Source organism: Ochotona princeps, chromosome 7, assembly GCF_030435755.1.
Source record: "Ochotona princeps isolate mOchPri1 chromosome 7, mOchPri1.hap1, whole genome shotgun sequence".
In the NCBI taxonomy this organism is placed as follows: domain Eukaryota; kingdom Metazoa; phylum Chordata; class Mammalia; order Lagomorpha; family Ochotonidae; genus Ochotona; species Ochotona princeps.
Window position 1 is genome coordinate 68,175,055 of NC_080838.1, and position 17,227 is coordinate 68,192,281.

The 17,227-nt window shown below is 40.3% G+C and overlaps 1 long non-coding RNA gene across 1 annotated transcript; it reads left to right on the plus strand.

Moving 5' to 3' along the window:
• Positions 1-228: 228 nt before the first annotated feature.
• LOC131480783 (uncharacterized) lies at positions 229-15,019 on the plus strand. Its single transcript, XR_009245810.1, has 3 exons — positions 229-332; positions 12,222-12,499; positions 14,750-15,019. It is a non-coding gene; the product is annotated as an uncharacterized LOC131480783 (long non-coding RNA).
• Positions 15,020-17,227: the final 2,208 nt, after the last annotated feature.

Below are 17,227 nucleotides of genomic sequence, written 5' to 3' on the forward strand. Positions count from 1 at the left end.
CAATGATTTGGCTTTATTATCGGATAAAACCTGAAATCACACTTAAATTTTGCAGTTTGATCTCTTCCTTAAGGTATTGACAGTGTCATAATATTCTCCAGAAATTTCATTTTATACAATGTGTAAGTATTCTGAGCAGCTTTGATAAGTATGGTGTATTGTACTAAGATTTATGGTAGTCCAAATTACGATGGGTTTATTTGGGATGAAAACCCCTTTGTATTTTCTTTTTAGCAAAGTGGATCCTGGCCAAAACATCTGAGAAATGTTGCGTTTCTCATTGCTTATGGAGAGATGTGAAGATCTGTTTAGGGGCCTGGAGCTGGGGATATGTGAATAAAACCAGCCCCGGCTGTCTAAATGTAAGTGGAAAGTGAGAAAAACCATGCATTTCTGAAATGGAATCTCATTTACTCAAAATTTGTACTCCATTAAAAATCAGCCTAACACCTTTATTACTATTTTATTTTATTTTTGATGTTGTTTACATAGTTGAGAAGGATGCATGCCCATGTGAACCACTGAAGAGGTCAAGGTAGGTAAGAAAGTAGATTAGACAATTGCTTCCAATGTTTTTCCCTTCCTGTATCTGGGGAAGGGAAATCAGAAAGGGAGAGGACCACTCCCAGCAGTCTAACCACATAAGTACCCAGGGATGGGGGATGGCCACTTGATGTCATCTTAGAATCCCATTGTGGAGCATGTCCAAGGGTAGTGCTTAAGTGGCTTCAACAGTTCTAAGATACTGTTGGTTTTGTTGTTCCAAGGTTAAGGAATTCTTTCCAAGGCCTATTGGCTGACAAAGTCCACCTTAGAGTATCCAGTCTAGGTACTTGCTCTCAAAGCTTGGCAAGGAGAGTTGTCCAGTTTATTCTGCCCTCCATCTTCTGCCATGGTTCTAGATGCTCTCAGACCTCAGTGAACTGACTGTCCTGTTCCACATGTGCATCTTGGCATGTTGTCCACTACCCAGGCATCAACAACTGGGGAAGCCCAGTACCAATACATGGATTCCAAGGTCAGACCACAGATCCCATGATTTTTCTCATGGTCAGAATTCTAAGTCCAAAAGTCCAGATGGTGGAATCCTCAAAGAAACCTCCCCTGAGGTGACTCGAGACCTGACGCCTGTGTTTGCCAGCCAGTACAGGATCTGACTCAGTGTGTCACCCACATTAGCTACACACACATTGTTGGTTGCAGCTGCCTCATTAGTTCTGTCTCAAACCCCATCTCATACACAAACCAATGGATGCTGTGGCCCAGCCAAACCCTGCCCATCACACACTCAGTCCTCACGCACATCAGTGAGAACTGCAACCTATTCGGAGTACCCCCAATAAACTTCACCAGGCTTGCTTTCAGCTTTGATTCTTGGTGGGACACACTGATCCAGTGTGTCCCACATCCCATTCAGATCTCGTACACACCAACGTGTGCTGCAGCTTAGCTCAACCCAATCAACCCCACTATTAAGCCCACTGTTATGCTGGAGAAGGCTGCTGCTTTGTCCAGACAGGCACATTCCCAGCCCTGGTTTTCATGCTCGCTGGTGAAAACTATAGCCCATAGGTTCCCACAGTTTCCCTACAAGGCCCACTCCCAGCCTTGGATCTTATACTTTCCATGTGGTTAAGTGCAAATTTTGCAGTTCAATTTGGCATGACTTGCTCCCCAATTCTGGTACCTTCATGTGATTCTGCAGCAAAGCCTAACCAGCCTGCACTTAACTCTGGCTCATACAATCACCAGTGGATATAGTAACCTAGCCCAGCCCCCCTTCAAAACCAGCCCACATGCAAGACGATGGGTGATGTAGCCCTGCCCAGCCTGGTCTGCTTCAAGTTCCAGCTCTCACGCACCAGTGGCAGCAGTAGCCCAGTAGCAGAGCTTCTGAAGTCACCATATCAGGTTCACCCCCAGTCCTGGGTCTGTGGTCAGTACTGTGGCCCAGTTTGGCACATTTCACCTCACCACGGCATTCATTACCGCCTGGCTCTGCCCATCCTGCCTCCTGGTTTCAGTTCGTGCCAATGGGTATTGCAGCCTAGCCCAGCCTTAGCCAACCCCCAGTCCCAGCCCTGTTGTCAACTGGCTGCTGTTGTGACCCAAACTGATCTGTTCTGCACTCCAGCCTGGCTCTCAAAACTGCTAGTAGGTGCTGTGAACTGGCCCAGCCTTGCTTGACCTCAGACCTGATCTGCACGTATGTCAGTAGGTACTGTATCCTAACCTGGTCTGGGCCTAAGGCAAGTCTCATCTCTCATGCTTACTAGCAGGGACTGTGTCCTGACAGAGAAGTTCCCAAGCTCCTCTGTCAGGCCAAATCCTAGTCACATATCTCTCATGCACCCATGGGTGCTTTGCCAAGCCTAACATGGCCCACTTCATGTCCCAACATTCACCAGCAGGTTACAGTAGACTTGCCTGACTAGCCCACATCCATTCTGGCTCTTATTTGTTGGTGCTACAGTACAGCCAGCCCGGCCTGGGCCAGACCTGGCTCTCCTGTGGTTCAGCAGGTACTACAACCTAGCCTAGTATGTCCTATACCTGCCAGAGGGTGCTGGAGCCTAGCCCTGTCTGACACACCCTCAAACCCAGCACACACACATGCTGAAAGATGCTGTAGCCATTTCCAGCCCAGTCCAGCACCCACACCCCCATTTTGGCTCTCACACTTACCAGTGGGAATTGCAGCCCAGCAAGGCACTCTCCTTAGCTCCCCAACCAGGCTCATTCCCAGCCATAGATTTTGCATATGCCAATGATTGTTTCAACCCAGCTTGACATGGCCCATCCCCTGCCTTGGCTCTTGCTCTCAGATGCCGCAGCTTGGCCTGACTCGGCCAGACCCAAGTCCCAATTCTCACTTGTGGGTGCTGCAGCCTAGCCCTGCCCAGCCAGCCCCCATCCTGAGCTCTCATAGGAACAGAAGGGTACAGAAGCCCAGCCTGGTATGGCTTGTACCCCATTCTGGTTCCCTTGCCTCCCAGTGTGTGTTACAACTTGGCATGGCCTTGCTCTAGCCAATCTACACACCTGCCAACAAGTGAAACAGCCTTGCTTAGTCTGGCCTACACGTAGGTCCAACACTTGTGCTCAACTCTTGTAGCTCAGGAGCTACAGTCTAGTAGGGGAGTTCTCCAGGTTCCCTCAACAGCCCCACTCCGAGGCCCAGATCTCACACATGTCAGCAGATGCTATGACCCTGCCCAACATATTCTACCCCTAGTCTTGGCCTTTGTGAATGCTAGTGGCTGCTGCCTCCCAGCCTGTCTCCACACTCAGTTCTTGGGTGTGCCTGCAGGTGCTGCAGGTTGGGCTAATCCTGTCTATTCAGAACCCCAGATCCTATTAATGTTGGAGAGTTCTGTGGCTGTGCCTAGCTTGGTCTGTCACCACTCCTAGCTCTCATGCAAAAACCAGCGGGTACTGAAGTCCCACAGAGATGAGCCTACAAATGTGCCACAGAATCTGCCCCCAGACCCAATTCTCTCAGGTTCAGCTTAGTGTCATGGCTTAACATAATGTGGCCCACCCTCTGCCCCAACACTCACTGGTAGTTACCATGGCCAAGCAGGCATCCCAGCCTTAGCTTTTGTGTGCATCAGTGGAGTGTGATCAAAGTCAGCTAGCCCATGGGCCCAGTGCAGTAGCCTCACAGCTAAAGTCCTCGCCTTGTACTCCCTGGTATCCCATATGGGTACTGGTTCTAATCCCAATGGCCCTGCTTCCCATCCAGCTCCCTGTGTGTGGCCTTGGAAAGCAATCGAGGATGGTCCAAAGCCTTGGGACCCTGTACTCACGTGGGAGACCCAGAAAGAGGCTCCTGGTCCCTGGTTTCAAATCAGCCAAGCGCCTGCTGCTGCGGCCACTTGGGGAGTGAATCATCGGACAGAAGGCCTCTTTGTCTCTCCTCTCTGTATATCTGCCTTTCCAATAACAATAAATAATTTTTCTTTTAAAAAAATCAGCTAGCGCAGCCCAGGTTTCCCACATGGACAGGTATCCTGGTCTGATCCCAGCATGTCCTCTGGCTTCCCCTACTCCGAAGTCTCGGGTCTCAGCCCCCCTGTTTACCTGTGATTCTAGTGGTGTGGTCTGTGGAAGTCTCTCAGAAGTCATTCCTCATGTGTAATGTACTTACTCAGTAGTTCCCCAATCCCTACCCCCACTCCCAGGACAATTCACAGCCATCAGGTTTGTGACTGCATTGGCACACTTTTGGGCCTGGACTTCTGGTGGTATGGTATGCTGGCCTGGGGCAGCGCCAGCCTGCTCAGGATCTGTGTGGTACCCAGCCCAACACCTCTTATGTGCTCATATTCGATTCTACAAAATCTAACATATTTATTTTTCCTGGCTGCCACACCACCATGTGAATAATTCCCTCAAGAGGGCATTTCATCCTGTGGCTGTGCAGCCCGTGTTGAATGCCCTCACTGCCTCTGCTCCCCTTCACACAGCAGAAGCATGAAGTGCAATGCCAATGGGCAGGAAACAAACGCAGAAGAGAGTTTCCTGTGTTAATATTTCTTTCATTTTTAAAAAAATGATAGTTTAATTTCAAAGTTTTTGAAGTTTGAAATTTAAAAACACAAGACTACTTTTGCAGTTCTACTTAGTGTCTGCAATGAATTTGCCAGAGAAATATCTCCGATTCTCATCTATTCTGCTCTCCCTTCTCCCATCTATCTATTTTGATGAATTTTAGACATGAATTTGACAGCTTCTGGTGAATTTTAACATTTAAGGAAAAGCTGACTAAATCTAATTTATGTAACGTGTAACTCCTCAATGAAAATTTCTGTTAAAAGGCTTGAGATGATCACATAGCTTCCACTTATTTTCATTTGTTGTACTCATTTTCTCTTACAATTATTTCTTTATTTGAAAGACAGAGTTGCAGAGAGAGAGGAAGAGATTTAGAAAGAGATCTTCCTGCTACTTGTTCACTCCACCAAATAGCTGCAATGACCAGGGCTGGTCCAGGCCAAAGCCAGGAGCCAGGAACTTCTTCCATGTCTCCCAAGTGAGTACAGGAGCCCGAGGACTTGGGCTATCTTCCAGTGCTTTCCCAAATGTATCAGCAGGGGGTTGGGTTAAAAACGAAACGATCAGAACACAAACTTGAGCCTATGTGGGATCTCAGCATTGCAGGAGGTAGCCTAACCACTATACCACATCACCCCCCTACTCACTCATTTTATTTTGTGGTTTTTTGTTGCTTGCTTTCTTTTGAGATTTCCTTTTTATTTTTTTTTTTAATTTTACTCATTCATTTTTACATTCATATTTTTAAGGCATGAATCACACACAACACTTCAGATGTCTGATTAATCAATATGTAGATGTATTGATGGTATGAGTCCTGTCTGCAGTGAACTTACAGCATTTTATTAATAAATTTACATTCCTCTTGTGTTGTTTCCATCTTTCTTCTTATCCTCTTCTTTCTTATCCTTATTTGGATATTTACTATTCAGCTAATTACCACTAATAAAAACAAAAAGTTAAGAGAACGTAGCATGGTCACAGATTGAGATCAAGGGTTGGGAAGTAGAAATGACAATGGCATCTTTTTTTCCTCTATGGAATAAAGAAATATTTAAAAATAGAAATAAAGTCTGGCTTAATAATTAAAATGGGTAGCATTTCTAATCATTTTGCATGTATTAATCCATTTGTTTTTAGTAGCAACCCATGATGAGTATTATCAGTCTAATGATTTATGAATGAGAAAATGTGTCATAAACATTACAAACTAACATCATGAAGTCCTAAGGAAAAAAATCACTAGAACCTCATGATTATTCTTTTCCTGGAGTCCCTCCTGAAGAATGTCCGTGTAGTTGGTTTACAACTTAACAATTATTTCTGCAGTCTTTGGTAACTAAATCCTTCAGAGGAACTGGAAAGCAGTTTGAATTACACTGAATATCTCACAGATTGCATGAATTCATCTTTCTTTGGAGTCTCTGAAGTAACATGAATTAAAATATGTTGAGAAGGAATTCATCAAGATTTCAGGAGAGAATTTTGTCTCCCTGTCTTAAGTCATCACCACCCAGAGTTTAAGGGAAGAATTGAACAGCAGCTTGAGATGTTGCACTAAACTCAAAGAAAGAGACACAAAATATGTAATTTTAATAAAGGAAATGAATTCCAGGATTCTTCCTTTTTGTATAAACCAATAAAATCTCATTAATCACTCTGGGTCTGTTTTTAGTAAATAACAAACAAACAAGCTATAAGCAAATACCTGTCAGAATATTAAGAAGAGAAAAAGAGAATGATTTTTTGAGATAAATAAGGAAAGGGCTCAACCAGCAAAATCATGGTAAATGTTGACATTAGGCTTTTGCTGCTGTGGCCATACCCATGGTTACTATGGCAATACTTAGCAAAACAGTGACATAGTCTCTGATGGTGGTGCCAGATCTTGGCACACCCTGCACGGCTCAAAGGTCTGCCTCCCAGCTCTCCCTTCTCTTGTAAGTGGCTATTGAAAACCCAAAACCACAGCGACATTTATCAGCTTCTGAAATGATATTTATTAATTAATCGGTCCGTCTATTTATTCTTCTGTTTGTTTAGCAAATATTTGCTGAGTCTGGCTATGCAGAACCCCTTTTCCCCAGGGGAAGGAAGTTCTTGGAGAGAGCTCAGTACATTGCTTGTTCTTTTATTCCTCTAAACAAAGGATGCTTCCTTTCATTCTCCATTCTTCCCTCCCTGCCTTTATTTTCTGAGAATGTTGGATGAACTTTTAGAAATGCCAGTAGATTGCTGGGTCAATAGAAATAACTTGAGACTTGAGAATTATGCCTCTACCCAGAATGCGGAATCTTCTGAAGTTACTAGTAATATGTCTTTACCCTGGACTGTTGTGAAACTATGGAATAATTTTTTCTTAATCTAATAAAAACTTTGGATTTAACCACTAATGTTAATGATCCAAAGAGTTTGTGTTTCCCAAAAAAACAGGAAAGAAATGAAGCTAATATAAAATGAGAGACATAAAAATGAAAAGTTTGCAAACCATTTATGTATTTAAGCATATCATGTACATTATTTTATAGAATTTATATTCTAACAAGGAGCATCTTTTCTATACTCCATATGAGAAATACATTCAGCAGACAGTTTGAGGTCAGATACCTTGTCTTAGGCTGGTCAGAGGCCAGGATTCCAGCTCAAATTCATGTGACTCTACACTCAGCTTTTTTTTTTTCCAGGCATATAAGCAGACACCCTCACTTTTATTGAATGGCTGTAAAGACAAAGTTCTGGGAGATACTACCAGAGTTTCAGTCAGGTTGATGCATGGAAAATAACACTCCAAATAAAGCCCCAATTCCAACGAAGATTAACAGAGAATTATAGAAACTCAATGGAAACTGGCTCAGGAGAAAATGTGTGAGTTCCAAAGTCCACTTCTGTGACAAGGCAGCTGCCCAGTTACTGACGTACACATATACCACTCTCACAGAATGGCAAGAGTAGTAAGGGAAAGATTGGTAAACAGAAGCGCACTGGGATTATCCAAAAGGAAGGATTTGATGTGCCTTTTGAATTCAAAATGGTGAGCAATTTATGCAGAATTTATGTTGGAAATGGGAAAAGTCTGCTAGGCAAATGGAAAGGGAAGTCAGACTAAAAATTTAGTATCAAATTAGAAGGCGTCAACGGTGCTAGAATTGTGGTGCAACAGATTAAACCACTGCCTATGATGTCAATAGAACGTTTGCGTGCTGGTTCAAGTCCTAGCCAGCTCACTTCCGATCCAACTTCATGTTAATGTGCCCAGGAACGCAGTGGAAGGCAGCCCAGGCACTTACCTTCCCTATGTGAGAAACTAGGATAGTGTTCCAAACTCCTGGTTTCTACTTAATCCTGCCTTAGGCATTACAGTCATTTAGGGAGTGAACCAGAAGAAAGAGCTCTGATTCTCTATCTGTTGTCTTTCTCTAATTGTCTTCATAGAAACAACTTTAAAAAGTCTTTAAAACAGAGCTCCTCAGCAGAGAACATTATGTAATCAAATATGTGAAGGAGGTATGGGAACAAGTCAGGACTTCGGAGTAAATGCAGACACTGTGATAAAGCCCTGACTCGGGGTGTTTGGAGAGTGATGTGTCCAGTGACTTGCTAGAGTGAGTGCAGGAGAGGGAGTAGGAGAATAGTTCTCATCTACTCCTGGGAAGTGGACTGAATGGGACCTAGCAAGTAAGGACAGTGTATCTTACTTGCTAGCGATAGCAAACATTGTGAACTGATAAATAACATGATCTAACAAATAGATCACTCTGGCTGTTCTGATGAAAAAGAGTTAGCGTATAGAAACCAGACTCTACCTTAGAAGGTCACAGTGATTCCAGTAGGATACGGTGGTGTCTGGGGTTAGGGTGGAGGTAGCGACAGAAAACTTCAGCATGTCTGGCCTGAGAACTTACTATTCTAGCAGTAGCCAAGTAGCTCCGGGATTCTCAAATTTCAGGTTTAATAGTGAATACAGAGCACTAAGCAAATCCCTGAATGTACTGGAAAACAGAACAAATCCAGACGTGGTTAGAAGTGAGTAGCTGATGCATCAAGGAAGAGAAAAGTACTGAGTGAGTTTCTTGTGCTGTGTGACTTTGAACTTGAGAGCAGGACCAAGTATGAAACAAGCCTGGGTATCCTACACCTGACAGTCACTCTCTAGGATTATTAGCTTAAAGACCCATATGACTGATAATTAGGAAACTGTATCAGCTGCTTAGTAAAATGGGGTACTTCTTGAAAATGGTGAGATGCAGAGGGGGAATTCCCAGCCCACATAAATTGTGTCCAAATATCTGTCTGATTCCTGAACCACGCACACACAGAGCAGACTGTAGGCAGCACATGAGACCAAAAGAGAAAAATTTCATATCAGAATTTGGAATTCCAGTTCAGTCAAGTTGACTGTTGGAAAAACATACTGCTATTCAGCAAGAGAAAGTAAGATGACTTGGCTTTCTGAAGATATTAATGTCCAGTGTACGACAGAAAGTCAAGAACTATTTAAAGAAACGATAAAATGGTTTTACACTTATGAGAAAGGCACTGAGTGGAAACCCATTCCAACATGAGTTGTATGTTAAAACTGGCAGGCAATAATTTCAATGTGGTTGTAATAAATATGTTTTAATTTTTTAATGTGTAGGAAAATAAAATAAATGGAAATGTAGAACATTTCAATAGAGAAATTGAGACTTTAATAACTAAAAATAAACTTCTTGAACATTCAAAAAATCTACAATTAGAGAAATCACAAGATAGATTTCCCAGTAGACTAGAAATGATGGAAGAAAGTCTTAGTGACCTTGAAGAAACATCTTTTAGAAATCATCTAGTCTGAAGACCTCACAGAAAAGAGACAAGGAATATGCTGACGGAATTGTATTGTGGCACATCAGATTAAGCTGCCACCTGCAACAACGGCATCCCACATAAGTACCTATTTGAGTCCCAGTTGCTCCACTTTCAATCCAGCTCCCTGCTAGTGTGTCTGGAAGGCAGCAAACTACGTTTCAACTATTTGGACCACAAATATGATGTGAGAGACCCTGACGGTTTTACTGGCACCTGGGTTAGATTTGGCCCAGTCCCCTAACGTTGTGGCCATTTGGGGCAGTGGATCAACAAATGGAAGGTCTGTTTTTCACTCTTCCCTTCTCTCTGTCACTCTGCCTTTCAGACAAATAAATCTTGCCCGAAAATTCAGATATTCAGGAACACAAAAGACAAAATAAAAAGTCTAGAATACAAACAATTGTATTCTCAGAATGGGAAGAGGATGAGAACATGACAGAGAAAAATATGAACACATATATAGTGCCCTATGTTTTTCCTTTTTGTTGAAAGATGCTCAGATGACTTCCAAAAGAAAGCATACAGACAACGCTACAGTTAGGTACGCATGGTCACTCTTCTGAAAAATGAAGATTAAAACAAAAACCTTGAAAACAGGTGCAGAAAAAAATGTGTTTCATACAAAAGAGTAATGATTTTATTTATGGATAAATTTCAATTTGAAGTAGGTTAAGGACATAATTTAGGAAATCCCTGAAATCAGATGAAAATGAGCAACAAGATAAATCACGTAAGAGAGATGAATAAGAGTTAGGAGCAGAGCCTGTTTAAAGGATACATAACTTCAGTAGTCATTCAGAGTCCTGTGTTCGGAAGATTCTTCTTTGGTTTATTCTTTTAATTGTTTCCGTTTTCTTTTATTTGGAAGGAAGAGAGATGTAGAGAGATGAATGGAGATCTTCCAACTATTGGTTCACTCCACAAATGCCTCTAGCTGGGGCTGAGCCAAGCTGAAGCCAGCAGTCCAGAACTCCATTTCAGGTTTTCTACTTGGGAAGAGGAGACTCAGATCCCTGAGCCTTCATGCACTATCTCTCAGGTTGTGCATTCTCAAGAAGTTGAAATCAGAAACATGGGCATGATCCAAACATGGTCACTCTGACACTGGTGTTCGGGGTACTGTGTTTTTTAAAGACATATTTATTTTTATTGGAAATACAGATCAAACTTACAGAGAGAAGGTGAGGTGGAGAAAGAGATCTTCCAGCTGCTGGTTCACTCCACAATATGGATGCAATGACCAAGTCTATTCAAACAAGGAGTCAGGAGATTCTTCTGGGTGTAGGGTCCCAAGGTTTTCTTTGGGATAAGCAGGCAGCTGGATGAGAAGTGGAGCAGCCAAGACAGGAACATTGCACATATGGGATCCCAATTCTTGTAATGCGGGGATTTAGCCATTGAGCCATTGTATCGGGCCCAGAAAACATCTTAAAAGGGCAGGTCAATAATCCCCTTGTATTTTCTGTTAGAGAGTAAAGCATGAGAGATTGCAGGTACAGAATGTTTGAACTGTACTGTCTTGAAAATATATTTCACTTTTCAAAAAAAATTCTGTATTTCTGGATTGAGTTAAAAAGAATTTTGAGGCACGGTAGCCTCACCAAATAACCAAATAATACTGGAATAAATTGACGAGTTATGGTTATCTTATGATGAAGCACATATTGCGGTACACCACAGACCCCAGCATTCTTTCTTGTGCTACAATGGACCCATTTCACTCATATATTGTTCTGTATCTCAGCTTCGAACATAACAGCAGTTCCAGCGGGAAATAGTACAAGTAAGAGCATTGCTGAAATTCACATCAATTCAAAGGGTAAAGAAAATAATAAAATTGGGGGAAAGGACATTTAGGTTTACAGTGAAGACTCCAGTTAGAATGCCCCTGTCCTGAATAAGAGTTACCCGGCTCTGCTTCCTGATTGCAGCTCTCTGCAGAAGCAGACTTAAAAGCAATGGGTGATGGCTCAAGTAGTAGGGTTCCTGCAGCCCATGTTGGAGATTGGAATTGTGTTTCTTGCTCCCAGCTGCAGCCTTGCCCAATCCTATCCATTATGCCAATTTGGAAAGTGCGCTAGCAAATGAGAACTTGGTCTGTCTGTTTCTCTGCTTCTCAAATACATTTTGAAACTGAAGATAATAAATTGGTGATCAGCCTATTTAATTAAACTTGCTAAGTGGTGGCTGCACACCCAGAACTCACTATAGACCATCCTTCTCATTCTTATTAGTTTCCCATGTTCTTAAGGGAGACGAACATAAATTCGAAGACAGACATTAATCAGAAATAAATTGGCTGGAGAGCAAGGCACAAAGATGTCTAAAAAAGTTCACAGAAAATTTGCATGAATTGACACTATTTTTATTTTCATGAATGTCTTGAAGTTTTCTCTTATGTGATATTTTAGTTGATTAACTCATTAAATCATAAGGAACAATAAAATGAAGATTATGTGTAAATAAACAGAAAAATAAATGGACACGTGAGGAAGCATCATACATTAATTCCTCAAAATCTCAAATGTAGTAGCCACCAGGAGCAGGATAGATTCCCAATGACAGATACAGGAGTTCAGAGAAGTGAAAACAAAAGGTAAGGCAAGGAAAATGTGGAAAGGAAAAACAAATAAAGCATTTCTAGAGATGTAAATAGAATAGAGACAAAATTTAATGTTATGCAATGCAGAATCATTATAAAGGCACATAAAGATATTTAATGAGCCCAAGAAAAACACATTTTAAGAAAAAAAAAGCTATGCATGTATTTCAGCTTTCTTAGCACTAAAATGTATTTATCTTTTAATTTGTTTTCTCAGGATATTTCTGAAGTATCTTCTTTCTATGCATGAAGAAATCACACAAAATAATATAGAGCAATGATCTACAAAGAACTATGAACAACGTATCCCCGGACAAAGGAAAGACAATATTTATACAGTGATGTTCCCTTGGAGGAAAAGGCAGAACAAATGGACAAGATGGTTATCTAAGAAGCCGCTCGAGGAAAGGAAGTGCTCATGAAGCAGATATTGAGCCGACAGTTTCGGTTGCTGAACGTTCTGATGAAGAATAATCAGCCCTAAGGATCTGCTGAGTGAGTCTTTTGCTTCAGGGATAATGTCATGTTCTTTCTCAGGAACATTATATATAAAGTGGGAAAGAGCAGGTCATTCTTAGATTTTTTTTTTCTTTGTACTTATTGCCAGGTACAAACGCAGCTAAGTCCTGAGGACCAGACAATGTGAGCCAGAGATTTTACAATTGGATTAAAGTGTAAGTATAGGCCACATGTAATCTCAGATATGCAAGTGCTTAGAAAATATACTATTATTAATCTTTTTCTTCACTTTATGTGTGAGCAAAATCTAGTGATCTTGATTATAATAACTATTTGCTTCACTTACTGAAATATGTCCAATGAAAGAGCTGAACGTTGCATTAAGGCATTTGTGCTATGTTATGCTCATTTTTCTACTTGAACTAAGAACATTATGACACTTCCAAGTAAGTAGATACTAATGGCTGCCTCCATCAAAGAATTGGTGGAACGTGGCCAGGCTGCTGCTTGAGTCAGTAGATTAGTTTGTTGGAAATAACTAGTAGCAACATTTTATCTGCAGAAGTTCAGACACAAGAATCTCTACAGTGTGTCAAATGGAGTCCATGCCATGGGGCTGTCTTGCAGAATATTTAGTTTACTATTTGTTGCTTAAAAGCACAATCTCTGGAATAAATAAAACTGGGTTATAGCTGCATCATGCTGGTTTGATAATTAATCTTTCTAAGTCTCAGTTACTAAGCCTCAAGTGGTAGTAATAATACTTCTAACAACTGGTTAGTGTGAATACTAATCAATAAATGTAAGAAATACACCTATCAGATTATCTGGAAGTTGGGTGATTGTCTGCACTTGATTGTCCTTTAATATTCTATAACTCAAACTAAGTCTGTAAATTGGAGGGTTTTTTTTTAACTTTCAGCAATACAAAAAATATTCTTATAAAAGACTAATGAGCATATTTTAGTTCTGATCAAAACATGTATTGATCAAAATGTTTTATCAGACTCCTAAAATTCAGTTCTGATCAAAATATATTTTATTGGACTCCTAACTGATAGGTCCCAAGTTAGGTGCTAATGGTACAAACAGTCGTAGCACTTGGACTCTGCCATCAGAAAAGGTGAGATCTCATAGGAGAGATAACCACATACCCAGAAAGTCTAATGTAACAGAAAGATGGTTAAAGGAGATAAGGACAGGATTCTCTGCCATGTTTTCCAGGGCCTTATGCTATGCTTATGACTTCGGAAGACTTTTGCTAAAAATGGAGAGTTCACATTTTTAATGACTAATGCAAAGACGTCTGTGTCATTAGGAAGTGATTCTGTTCACAATGGGATTGTCAGCCAGTGGTTTACAGGACTATTGAGGAAACACACTTCATTCAATGTAGAGGTCCAGGTACAAACTTTAGCTATGTCTGAAGGATAAATAGAAGACGCCTAGTTGAAAAAAGGTGGGATCAGCTTTCTGGCCATGGTCTCAAAGGGAGCAAAGGTGTGGCTGCAGACAGAAGTAATATGGTATGCCTACATCATGAGCTGTTCAGAGTATTGGGGTGTGGGGCAGATAGTGAGAGCATGGCTACAAAATGTGACTCAAGTTGGAAATTCTTGGAGAATTGCCTCTCTATACCATTCTCCTTACCTCACAATGTTTCCTTGCCCCTGTGTTGAACCATCTGCTGGGTCTTGCCTATATTGGACCTTATCCTGACTCACTGAGAAACCATACAGTAACATAGCTTAAAAGATTCAAAGGATTTCTGAGCTATCTTTCATTTCCCCTTTCATTTCCATACAGGTTAGATTTGAAATGCAAAAAAAAGCATATCACTCAATATTTTTATTTTATTCTTTGGTTCATCATGACACATCATGCCCATGAAGCATTGTAGCAGGTACTAGTATACTGATAATTCCACTGTGAGCATTCTGTGGGGTTTTTTTTTTTTCAGCCTAACTTATAAGGTGAGAAAGTCCACAGCTCTAAAACTGCTACTTAAATGCTTCACAAACTGGGATGCCAGAGGCAGAGTATATTATGCTTTTACTTGTTAGCATTGCTCCAGTCTGCCATGCTCTGCCTTCTTCATTCTACCAGAATTCTCCAGCTTAGTGAATGATTAAGTTTCTTCCTAAGGACCAATATGTATGAGCAAAGACACTATTGGAAGTTACAGATGTCTCAAGAGGAATGGGATACAACCCAAAAACAACAGCCAGATTTAATTCTGTTCAGTTTTTTTATAATGAGACCACTCTTATTTCACTTTGATCCTAGGTGAACATGTTTGTATTGGACCCAGCACTTGGCTAGTAACCAACAGAGACATTCATCTGAATGATTCCTATCACAGTTCATGATGAGGACCTTAATGATTTCCCACCTGGGTGAAAACGCTGTGCTTTATGTACTGAGGTCAACAATCACTGGACATTCCAGCACGGGAAGAGCAGCTGTTACAGATATTCATCTTTGTTCATCTGCCCAATGTAAACTGGGCTTTCATGCTTAGAATGCTAGTACCAACTACTGAGCTATCAATTCACTCTTTGCTAACACCTCTCAATTTCTCTTGGGATATCTAATCATTTGTTATTCTTAAAAATTAAAATACCAACAACAGTAGAAACCAGAAAAGATAAAAGACAACCTTTAATGATATGCCTCAAGTTACACTCTATTTTATAATACTGTATTATAATTGCATGATGCTAAAAGATGCATGAATCATGAGTTTTGCTCAGCTTTTATTTTCATACATAACTTGATTAATAATCAATTTGATATTTTGGTTCCCCTCACACATACATTTTCTTTTTAAAATAAGAAGTGCAATGTATGATGAGTATTATACGCATATACAAATTATACATGCTTATGGATGGTATGTGATATTTTGGTAGATGAAAACTTTGTGTAACAAGTATGTTTACATTATTATTAATATGGCATTACTTTATGGCAAAACATCCAAAATCCTAAAAGGATCTCCTGTGCTGACTTACATCAATTCCTCTGTAACCAACAGATATCTAATTTGAAACATCTAGAGAATGAACAAGATATATCTCATTAGTTTCTTTACTAACATGACTGCGGGCAAATTCAAGCATCAGTTGGCCAGGAGTTAAATGAATTTAAAAAGGGATTTCTTCCTTTGCCACACCTTTCAGTTCTGTGGGACAGCTGTATGTGCAGACAGACAGTAGGAAGTAATGTGTTGGCTCAACCCTTGAGTATTTTTCTTTGCCAATGTCTCACTGTGAGTTTCTAAGCAGTTAAAAGGTTATAACAAACTTTGAACTTTCATAGGATAATTTTAGTATTAATGTGGAGAATGCATTTGACAAAGTCAAGCTAAGGAACCCAAAATGATCAAGGTTGAGAACTGAAAGATAACACGAATACGAACTAAGATATGATAAACAGGCTCATTAGAAAAGATTAAAAAAACACTAAATATCTTTGACAAGTTGAACAGTCAGGATTTGGTTACCCATTACAAGTTAGGGGAAAGGAAGGAGAGATGGTTAGTAGATGAAAATGGGCATAAATAATTCACGAATGTCTTCTCAATGATCAAAGTGAAAGACAATTAGCACACAAAGCATATCGTAGCTAAGACACACTGAGGAGGTCCACATCCCATACTAGAATGTCTGCGTTTGAATCCTGGATTCCATTCCAAGTTTAGCTTCCTGCTAATGCACATCCTGGGCGACAACAGGGGACAGCTTAAATATTGGTTCTCTGCCACCCACCCACATGAGAAACCAAAACTTAATTTCTCACTCCTGTGTTTGGCTTTACCTAGCCCAGCTCTTGTGGAAATGTGGGGATTAAGCCAATAAAAGAAAGATTTATCTGTCCCTCTTCTGTCACTCTACCTGTCACATAAAATTAATTAACCAAAAATATTAAGGTGGTAAGTAATTAAAATAGTATTTACAATTTTGACTGAGAATGATTTTACTCATGGAGAATAAATCAGAGTAAGTGATAAGAGAGAAAACTAAAGACATGTATTAAAGTTGAGTGTTTGAAGTCCAGGACAAGAGTTGTTAAAGAAAACGAACTTAGGAAAAAGTTAAAGAAGGATGAGAAGCAATTATTGGATATATAAAAGATTAGAAGAGAAGGAAATGCTGAATGTCAAGAGAGTTTATCAAGTGCCTCCGAGATATCTAGCAGTTAAGAATCAGTTTAGTCACTGCCTCATTTTTATTTCATTCTTAGACAAGCTCACATTTTAATATTTCTAATTGTGAATCCTATAATATATATATATATACATTTTATGCTAATTCTTCGTTCTAATAAGTTATTATTCAATTGACAATTTCTATGTTAACCTTTGGAAATATGAGGAAATATATTATCTCAGAGGTTACTGGAAATCTTAGCATGAACAGCTCTAGAATATTAGTAATTCTTATAGTTTGCGCACAGGGATGCCAGAGGACTATTCCATTATCCATATTTCACTATACGAAGACATGGAAAGGGAAAAGTAAAACATGAATAAAATTACATACTTCAATTAATAACTGAGTGTATTAAGGCAGAAAAAGTCCAAGTCACATGATCCATGACATGACATTTAGAAAACAGCTATTTCATTAAGTAAAATAGATAAGATAGAGTTGCCTTCCAGAGATCTGGATTTCTTGATCTATGAACTTGGAGTTGCAAAGCCTTTCTGATGTTGCCATCCTTGGCTAATTCACTGGGATGTTTCAACTTAATAGCTAAAAT